The 11442-nt window shown below is 42.0% G+C and overlaps 1 pseudogene; it reads right to left on the minus strand.

Moving 5' to 3' along the window:
- Positions 1–6530: 6530 nt before the first annotated feature.
- LOC147457391 (uncharacterized) lies at positions 6531–7298 on the minus strand (annotated as a pseudogene).
- Positions 7299–11442: the final 4144 nt, after the last annotated feature.

Genomic DNA, 11442 nt, shown 5'->3' on the forward strand with positions numbered 1-11442 from the left:
CTCACCTCAACACCCTCTATAGGTTTTTGCCATCAAAAGTTGGGTAGGGGCCAATTCCAACATCAATACGCGTGTTGCTATTTGACAAAAAGTTTGTCAGAATGCAACCCAGACTCTAGGGTGTGTTGTCCTAGTCCTCTAGACCTTGTATCCCAAGTTTTATTCAATTTGGACTTGATTTAGTCACTCAAAGAGGCCTGCTTCACAGCACGACACTCTAGAAATGAATTCTTGACCAAGTTACTCTAGCAACCTTGTCCAAATCTGAATTAAGTAGGCTTGATGAGACCACCTCACCTAGCTCTATCAGATAGTATAATCACTTTTTCCAGATGCTGTCCAACATCAACACGCGTGTTGATGTCAAATTGCTCCAGACTTGGACTTTTTTAACTGTGATTACTCCTTCACCTTGCCCCTAGTCTCCTGAGCCTCTGTATGTGGTTTGGTTCAATTTGGAGCTCTGGATCTCAAGTTATGCTCAGTTTTTTGTCTGCTTTTGCGACTTTGGAGTTTATGGTCAAGTTGACCATAAGCTAGCTGGAATGACTATGAAAACCACTCAGTTTCCTAGCCTAACCTAATCCTAAAACCTAAAATGACACTGTACAATGAAAATACATCATCTATTCCAGCTACCTACCAAATTACGACCAAATCTGACTCTGTTACGACCTTCCTAGGACACTTGTCAATCAGTCGCTAAACTGACACACAAAATATCCCACTATCGACTCAAACTAGCTCGCATGCACTAACTCACAAGGAATCACTTCCTAAGAGTCACACTTCGCTAGCCGTCTCGCAAATAGAGCTAAGGACTGGATCCTTCTACCTATGCTCTCTTTCAAAAGGACTTTATCCTAGGTCTTACTCCCCGGCAACGGCGCCATAAACTTGTTGTCGGGCGCAATATCGTCTCATGGATCAACACTGCGCCTCGGGGATTGTCACCACTACTCTATGCAGTATAGTGGATCTATCTCACAACTAGCTTTACTAATTGTCGATACAGGGAGTATGGACCACGGATAGGCAGTCGGAGGCCCCGATGGGTTGTCAAGCCATGGAGTCCTTTAAACTAGCACTTGCTACGACTCTCTAGTCAGCACGACACTATTCCGTCTACAAGAGTCCCGGCACTAAACTAGGTCCTCTGGGCATCAACAATGCAAGGAAACATGCTAAAATCAAGTCTAGACTATATCCCAACACTTTGGCATCACCTGTAGCACCTGGGTACCTGACACCAATACGCGTAATTATGTAGGGCGTAATGCTGTAAAAAATGAAAATGTTCCAAAATCACTCCTCAACACCCCACAAGGTCCCTAATGCCAATGGTATCACTAGAATGCACTTTTGGAAGCTAGAATGTCCTAGATCTGCAATTTACAAGCCGTGGACAAAAAAACATAATGATGTTTGCAGGTCATGAAAAATGACGATTGATGACATCAGTGTAAAGCTCTTTGTGAGCCTGACCTCATGCACCAAAAATCATCTAATTTGGACACTCCTACCTCAAGATATGAGCAAAATAGCAACACGGCCAAAAAGTGTCGTGATGTTTGCCTATACTGTTTTTTACATGCAACAACTTACATCAAAGTGTAGATCAAAGCATCAACATTGCACACACAAAACTTCATAGCAAAATACTTAGCACAAAGAGAGATATGGACCCATAAAGATATGCCTGTCAAGAGGCTTTTACCTCTTCTGCTCTCTTCACTTCATAGTCCCCCCCAAAAAAACTCGTCCCTCCTTCCAAAATTCAACCCCTCTATGGGTCTCACATGTCTTACTGTGTACATATGTTACAAGCTGGAGGTATATGCCCCAAATCATTACATTTGGTCCTTGCTGACCCCAAATTACATACAAGTCTTTCTGCTAAACAAGCTAACTGCAGAAAATAAAAAATGCTTTTCCGCCTTGTCGTGATGTGACGACAACACCTTTAGGATTGTACGCAATAGTAAGGGCTAGCTTGATACTCGTACAAGCAAAGAAGTCTCTAGCTTCATCGACATATAATTCAACCCTATAGTAATCTTGCCAACACATCCGTACATGGATATCAAATCCTTCTATAAGAATTTTTGTATCGTACCCATATAGCTTTGGTCCTTAAAGCTCTCCCTTCAACTTGGTTAGTTAAGTACTCCCTGGAAAGCACAATTTATTTCATCTTCCATAAACCTGTAGGCATGGTAATAAGATCCGCAACCCATTTGAAATGCATGGCTGAAGGGTAAGTGGGATGCCAACCATCACGATGTTGTGTGTTTGAATAGATTTGACATACTACACATATCGAAAAATTGTACTGCATCCTTATACATACCCTTCCTTCAGTTTTGGTCTCGTCACAAAAGTAGTCCATACACCTCTATGCCATGCCAATGATGTCTCATGGGGAACTCCTGCAATTGAGTCACTCGTTGAGGCCTTCCTTTTCTCTAATTCAGATGTTTCCAGAAAAGCCCATCCTTCAAGAAATACCCATAGGCTTTCTTTCAAATCCATTTGAATTCATGTTCACTCCAACCTTCCTCAATGTAATCAAATACCGCTCAATTAAAAGCCATCCAACCTCATGCATCTCTTTGTAAAATTTCTAAAGCACATATACCAATTTCCCACATTATGCATGCAACTACAAGGAATTGAATAACTTCAACCCAACATCCTCGCTTTCTGAAACCATATCCTCTTCATCTTCAAATGTGGCCCTGAATAACATATCAGCAACTTGATTGTCGTTCCCTGCAAAAAGGTGAAATTCACGATTTAAAGATTTCATGTAAGCAATCCAGTGCAACAAAGCAATATCAAGAGTAAAGCAACTCGTTATCATCCCAAGCAAAGATAAGAAATCTATTTCAATTACCGCATTAGCATTATAAAGTATCTTTCTCGCAATTTAGGTCATTTGCAACACCCTAAAGCTATCTCGTTACTTGTGGATGTGCTCTTTGTTGAGTACTCGACATTTTTGCACTGTCTTATTGCATACCTCTTACCATGCATGTCATCCTGATTAATTGCTCACCCAATACTTGTGACGCTAGTATCAACAATCACAATGATTGGCCTCCCACACTTGTATTCCACTTTCCTCCATGTACGGAACCTTTGTAGTATCTTCTTCCAGTTTTTTGCCTTTTTATGCTCTTTCTTCCACACAAAGTTCTACCCTTTTTGTCACAATTGATACAAAAATTATGTGGACAAAATAATGTACCCAAATTAAATAGAAAAAATCTGCACCTAAGAAGCTTCAAACTTTTGTAACCAATGTGCATGACTCTTTCATCCTTTGAATAGCATCAACTCTTATTGGGCTTGGTCTTCTACTAGATGGTCCACACAAGTGGCCCACAATCAAAACTTCTTTCATCTTGAACATTGATATTTGCCCTAAAAGAGAAAGGTTCACCTCTTCAAGTCTTGATAATATCTTGTCACAATTAGCAATGTGATTAGAAACAAATATCTTACACCCCCTCTTATCCTTTGTGATATCCTTTTCACCCTTTTAACACCCCTTAATTGGCACATCATCAATAAAGGGCATGGTGATATGAGGAATGAAATCCTTTAGCACCTTGTTCATGTCATTCATCATGTGAGGAATTGAGTTTATTGCACCCTGTGGTACCTAATATACACATTCTTACCATAGCTAACATATAAAAGTCCCCTATCATTACCCCGGGGGATTCACTGTGTTTTTTCGTACGGTACTATGTGAGTGTACAATAGGGGGGTTTTAGATTTTGTACATAAGCGTATACAATAGGGGTAGCCCCTCATTATTTTAAGGGAGGGGGGGGAGGGGGGTGGTTACATTGGGGCTACATCTAACTACTGAGCCACCTTAAATACATTAGTAAGCCTCTCTCTCTCTCTCTCTCTCTCTCTCTCTCTCTCTCTCTCTCTCTCTCTCTCTCTCTCTCTCTCTCTCTCTCTGCATTGATGAATACTTTCATGGCGTGGTGAAAGTAAGGGCAAACTTGAAATTCTCTCATTTTTTTGGTCAAAATTAGAAGCTTTTGTTAGTAATTACACTAAAACTTATGTAAATTTCCTCGTTTTCTTAAAGCCAAGCTCAAACCCGTCTAATTTGTCAAAATTCCCAAAATACCCTTCAAATTTTTAAAATTCCCAAAGTACCCATGTATCTATTTTGGTTGGATTGATCAAGATTTTCCAATTTTTATTCCTTTTTGACAATTGATGCATTTTTGAATGGTTAGCATGTAATTTGTCACATATTACCTCACAAAATAGGCGAGTATGTCCACAAAGATAACACATAAGTGTAGTCATCAACAAAAGTTCAATCATTGAAGAACAAGAATACGTCCTAATTCCTCTCTTTCCTACCACACATTTTCTAGAGAGAGAGAGAGAGAGAGAGAAAGAGAAGAAGAAGAAGAAGAAGAAGAAGAAGAGATTTTTAACGTCATAGGAAACTATCCCAAGATACCTTAAAGATCTAGCCGACAAGGAGAGTTGAACTCAAGACCTGTTATGAGAGAGAGAGAGAGAGAGAGAGAGAGAGAGAGAGAGAGACAAAAGAGAGAGAGAGAGAGACAAAAGAGAGAGAGAGAGAGAGAGAGAGAGAGATGGAGAATGTTAAAGCTGGTATTTATTATGCTAGTTCAAATGTAGAAATTCACATCGTGAGAACATAGATTTTCACTCTATATTTGTTTGACCACCTTTCATGGCAACATGATGGTGATTCGTCTACCTGCAGTATTTGAACATAGGGGATGCACGAGATCGATCTTTTCTATCACCGCCGTTTGAATATGGGGGCAGCACAAGATTAATCCAAGCATCTCTCAAGTGCACGATGTGAACATAGAGAAGGTCGAAGTCACCTCTAGCCCTCTTCTTTCACTGCATCGTGTGAATCCAGCCTACGTCTAGAAATCTTCGTGCAAATTTGACTCGACAACAAAAAAAAAAAAAAAAAATCCCAACTTTTGAGCATTTCCAAATGTTGGTCCTTCGTTGCAGACAATGAAGAGGCTTTGTATGAGTAGAGAGCATTATTTACACACACACACACACACACACACACACACACACACACACACACACACAGTGTCACAGGCTACTATTGGGCGGATAGCAAAGTGGGCACTAGAGAGAGAAAAACTTCACACATAGCCTGGACAAGCACTTGCACAGAGACATGCTTGCAAGCACTTGCAACAGGTGAAAGAGAGAGAGAGAGAGAGAGAGAGAGAGAAAGAGAGAGAGAGAGAGAGAGAGAGAGAGAAGAGAGTGGGATCATGGGTGTCGTGGGGTTTTTTCGGGACCGCAGCCTTGTGTGTGACGCTCTTGGCAAGCAATTGCATCAGTGTTCGGGAAAAAACATTTATCCAAACCTACAGAATTCCTTTTCTTGAATTTGCCAAGAGGAAATTTTAGAAAATTATATTTATTTTTCAGGTTGTTACACTATTCTCTATTTTGGGACGAAATTTCTCCTTTTCCCCTTGCTCTCAACCGGAATTTTTGAAATTAAAAACAAAATGACATTAAGTTGAGACACGTTTTTCCCGAGCACTGGATTGCATCTGGGCGCACATTGGGAAATACATATATGCTTGAAGAATTAAGATTAGTATGCATGAGTGGGCATCAGCGAGCGACAGACATAGCCGAGGTTTCCAAGGTTTCTCTTTGTCCTTGCTCTCTCCCCTAGCGAGTCACAGACGAGGTTCTAGGCCTCTCCCGCCTTCTCCTGGCCCAAGCTGGTTGGTGTCTTGCGCATTGCATGTGGTGGTGTCCTTGGCCTGTTGCACCCTCTAAGCAGTTGCGTCATGAGCGCTTCCAAACTCCACAGCCCGTGGTATACTGTTTTGTTGGCTGTACCGATAGTAGCACCCTGCAATGCATCTCTCCCCTCCCTCAGAGCCTCCGATCTGACAAGGTATTTACGGATTTTTATCCGAGTCAATACTTTCTATCTACACAAGAATGATAATGTCAAGTCTATAGGGATTATTTTTACATGCCTTGACAATACATTGAAAAAACTCAAAACTATACTAGAGTCACCTTGGAGACTTGCCCAGTATTCTTTATTGATGTGCCAGTAAGTGGTATGTGTTAGAAGATGGCCGGGTAGAGCTTGTGGCTATGTGTGTGCGAGTGGCTCAAGCATACGTAGCTGCGGGCAGTGAGCAGAAGACTAGGAGGTAGCGGATTGACAAGGAGAAGCAAAAGGCAGGTGTGTGGCCCATGAGTGCCTCTATCTCTCTCAGTGTGGGAGATGCCAATTGTTAGCAAGGATTGTGGGTGTGCACATACATTGGTGAGGGAAGTAGAGGAGGGGATGACCGATGGGTGGGAGGAGGGGATGAGTTCCCTCCATCTCTGTGGGCACAATTGACAAGCTGATTGTCAATTGTGCGTGCACTGGACGACCAACTCTCTCTATCTCTGTGCTCATGTCAAGTCAGAGAAGGTGTTGTGAGGGTGGGGGGAGGTCGGGAGGCACGTCAGGTGCAATAGAATTCTAGTAGATGCAAGGAGGAGGCTCTAGTAGCTCCAAGGAGGAGGTGCTCCATAGGTATAATTTTTGGTGGTGGGTATGCGACTCGCCAATGCTTCTAATGGCATGCAGTTGATGGCACTTCAACTCGTTGTCGCTTTACCCTTGTAAACCTAGGAAACTCATCATCCACCTCATCGTTGTTTGCAATGCTATTACTGTTTCGTGGCATACATGACATATTTTTCCCCGTTGGTGTGAGGCCGCCAAGAGGCATGGCATTCATGGTGGAAGATGGGAGTCCTACTGCTGGCCGCACCATGCATGTAGGAATATGGTTTGTAGTGTTGGACACTACAATTGGCTCTTTCTTTAACTTGGGTTGCGCAACTTGAGTGGATGCGGGTTGATGCGCAGATGTCCTCCATGCGGTGTGCATATTTATTCCACCTGAATTTTGCATAGTGCTCTTCTCAACAATATTGTGGTTTAAGGGACCAAGAATTACAGGTTCTCTCTTGCCTTGGGCTACACAACTACGTCAGCTTGAGCTGATACAGGACAGTCAGGTCGAGACGTTGAGGACAACCCAAGGATGATGCAATACTTGTTGAAGGGTGATGCGATGTTGGGGGTCCTTGCAAAGCATGCCTCTGAGGAGGTCCTGAGTTGAGGCAGGAAGGATGGACCCATCCAAAGAAAGATTTTTGGAGAGGATGGCATCATGGATGTCTTCGTCAGAGGCATCATGAGCAAGGTGCTGGATGAAGGGCATGGTGTCAATGAGCATGAGGTAGAGGAGGACCCCGAGGCTCCAGATATCTACGTGATGGTCGTAGCATCCTTGGATGAGCTTCGACGCCGAAAGGTTGAGGTTCCAACATAGGGATCATCAAGCCTCTGCCGGGGATGCTCCACCCTTGCAGCATGCCCAAAGTCTGCCAACAACACCACATGTAGCTCTAATGAATATAGTCCTGGTGCACCTGCAACATCTAGTTTAGTACTAATTATAGAATTACTTTGCAAACTAGAATTCATGTATTCTTGTGCACTTATACTCTACATTTTCATTTTGGAGGTGGCTACTCTAGCCTCAACATACTTGCGAAAGAGCACATTCCCAGGCTTAATGTCACGATGGATGATGCCCCAAGCATGGCCCAAGATGAGGGCTCGGGCCAGGCTTTCCACAACGTGGGCAGCCTCCCTTTCATGGAGGATCGAGCATGCGTCGAGTCTGCCAAGGAGGTCACCCGTGTTGCAGAAGGGGATAAACAAGTGGATGCACCCATCATCGCCCTCGACCTTGGTGATGAGAGGCAAGATGCCAGGCAAGCCGCGAAGGTGGTAAAGGAGCTCTCCCTCCCACAGCAAGTTCGCATTCTCAACAGCTTCATTGGGCCTCATCTTATTAAGCTTCCTCTTTTCAGACTTCTTCGGCAAGGATGATGACGATGCGAGGAGGAGTTTGTGTTGACGCTCACGATGGGAGGCTAGCACCTTGCAAGCGAAGCGATGCTAGATGCAAGGTGAGTTCTCAATTCACTTTAGTCATGACTCGTTTTTGCCTGCTCAATGCTCTTAGGCTTTAGCTATGGCGTTCGAGTCCTAACCTGCTGATAAGTGACGCTTAGTCCTGACATCCCGACCTGCTGGAGCTGGCGTCCGATCGGCTTTTAGATCATAGTTTGAAGCATCTATCGGTAGTTACACTAAATCTTGTCACATTTTATCAAAATTTTTCAAGGCAAGCTCGAAATCTAGCCTAGATTTTTCAAGTTAGTGATAACCTATGAAAATTAGAATGCATTATTTTAGTTTTCAATGTCCATTAAAGAGTTCAACTCTCCACCAAACAACGCGGACTATGTATATATAATGTATATTGTTATTTCTTAAATAACAACTCCATCTACCATAGTGAAAGGTGTTCAATAAAAAAATACTTGGAAACTTGGAGACATGTCCCTTTAGTTCCTCGCTCGATGCTTCTGTAGAAGAGAGAGAAGGAGAAGTTCGTATGAAGAGCATTTTTGCTATACGCTCCCAAGTCAAGAAGTGGGAACGAGATGTGAAGACTGCCAAAGAGAAGTTGCGATTCAAAGGGCACTCTGATTGGTTTAATGTCAAAGGATAAAGATGGGAGGGCTCTGTTTCAAATTTGGTGCAAATAATGCGAGATCGCATATGGGTAGGGAGGTCCAGATACCATATACAATTGTATGAATACACACTAAATACCATAAGTCACATGCGATCCATGGGGCTCCATGAAGCAAAAACATTGGACTCCCACACTGCAAGCCTAGAGGATCATATTATTCCTGGAAACAAAGAGAAGGTGGTTGAGGAAATGGACGAGGTCAATGCATTAGAAGAGAGGAAATTAGAATTTGAATTGGTGCTTGAGATAATTGATGACTATAAGTCTACCTCTAAAGTCTTTATAAAGTGCAATGTTGATGGAAAATGGATCCCCCTATTTCCAAAGACAGGGTCTACCAAACAATGCATGATAGAGCACACAAAGTCAAAGGTGCATATTCAGGCTAGTGCTCCAAGTTCTCACGAAGGGACAAAGAAGGTTGGTCGTCCAAGTAAGTTCCCGATACCTGATGACCATCAGAAGGAGTTGACTGAATTTTTCAAACCAATCTCGGGTAAATTGCATTATTGACATTTTTATTAGTATCGTAGATCTTTTGTTGACAAGATTGATGAATGTGTGTTGTCCTTGCTAGTATGTTCCGGGAAGTCATCGAGTGCACCAGAAATGAAGGTGAAGGTTTGCCATTCTAAGTACCTCTCTGTCTTTTTCTTGTACCAATTTTGAAGCAGTTTTTTATCAAAAATACTTTTGATGTTCTTTGTTTTCCTTTTTTCCAAAGAGAAGAAAATATATATTCAACATTATGTTGGGATTTTGGCAAAAATCATTGGAAGAGATCCCCGAGGCAAGAAATACTCTGACACAACAATGAGTCTCTTTGAGGCTGTTAAATTGTGGGGAGGTACAAGAATGCACAAATTTCTCTCTTTGAACCTTGGGGGACCTCATATTTCAACCAACATGAGGGCAACAAGGAAGTCTATATGTTATAAAATAGGGGTCAAGGAGGATATATTTCAACATGTGGCTGAGGTTTACAAGCATCAAATGGGTAGAAACAACATCCCGATGGGCAGTGTTCCTGTTATTATTGCCGAAGATGAGACTGTTATAAAGAGGATGGTTAGGTGGAATGCAAGGGATGATGAACTTGTCGGCTTCTGTGGAAGGAAACAAGAACACAATTGTGTACCAGATTTTGTGGTGGTTGTTGGTTCTAGTGAAGCCGACTACAACAACGTTGTTGAGGCATTCCACGCTAACATTATTGCTCACTATGCATGGGTTCTTATTGCAAACCACTTATTCATTGTCTACCAAAGCTTGTCCTGGTGGTCCAACTGACATGTAATTGATTTAATTCAAATTTCATCAAAGCCCAATGGGATGCAGTAGCATTGCTTTGGAATCTGCATCTTAAAACATTAACATTGCTTGCATTTTCTCTTTCAATGGCTACACCCACACAATCAAGACCAAGTTCCTGGAAGTTGTCATAGTCATGGGAAACTACATATAAAATGGTTCACTCATTGACAATGTGCATCATTGTCTCATCCTTTAAAAGGACCCTCTGATTTTTCCAAGATTCTAGTATTGATGTTTCAAACTTTGGGCTTGTTATTGGTACTGCATCTGTAGCTTGTGCATCCACATTATCTTCTTCCTCATCACCATTGTATCTTGTTATTGGTACTGTGTTTGTAGCTTGTGCATCCACATGATCCTCTTCCTCATCACCATTAAAGCCTTGCATTGGTCCAAGTAAGTTGTCATTCACTTTGGTAGATTGTATATGAACCTTTGGCCATCAAATGGCACTCTAGAGTGAGCCTTGGAGGGAAGTAATATCTATTATAGGAAACGGAAGGACCACATCCTTCAAGCGTACCTCCACTAGTATGGATACATTTCCTTGGTCTATCTATATACCACCACAAGTGAAATCTTCATTGGTTCTACACACACAACCAACGCCAACAATTTCATTGTCAAATATCATGTGCATTTTCTCCCTAGATTGAAAGTCCATCCTGCAAATGAAAAAGATTAAGTTGTTAAATGAAAAATCAAATAGAAATTATGTACAAAAGAATGTTAAAAAAGTCAAAACTTAAAACCACAATGTACGTATCACAATATACTATAGGTTAGACAAGTGGTTGGAGATTGCGACCAAATAATCCATGATACTATAGGTTGGAGAAGTGGTGGAGCTTGAGACCAAAAAATCCCTAATAACTGTGGTTGGCATATAATGGATCTTGAGAGCAGTGAATAATAAATATTGAAGATGATATATTGGAGATATGATGGAAGCTTGTGGCCATAAAATGTGTCTATCTCTATTTGTATGCTTCAATAGAGCTTAGCTTGGACAAGTGATGGACCTTATGGCTCCTTATGATTCAATGGAGCATATCTTGTACAAGTAGTGGGCGTTATGACCCTCTATGCTTCAATGGAGCTTAGCTTGGACAAGTGGTGGACCTTATGACTCTCTATGCTTAAATGCAGCTTAGCTTCCATAAGTGGTGGACCTTATGGGTCTCTATGCTTGAATGTAACATAGTTTGAAGAAGTGGTAGGCCTTATGGGCTTCTATGCTTCAATAGAGAATGGTTTAGACAAGTGGTGGACCTTGTGGCCTTCTATGCTTGAATGGAGCATAGCTTGGATAATTGGTGGACCTAATGGCTCTCCATGCTTCAAAAGATCTTGGAACATGTGGATCTCTATGCTGGAACCAATCCTAGCTTGAACAATTGGTGTCCTTTGTGGCTATCTATGCTTGAATAGAGCATAT

The sequence above is a fragment of the Adiantum capillus-veneris genome, chromosome 5 (assembly GCF_014529385.1).
Source record: "Adiantum capillus-veneris isolate H3 chromosome 5, ASM1452938v2, whole genome shotgun sequence".
Classification (NCBI taxonomy): Eukaryota; Viridiplantae; Streptophyta; class Polypodiopsida; order Polypodiales; family Pteridaceae; genus Adiantum; species Adiantum capillus-veneris.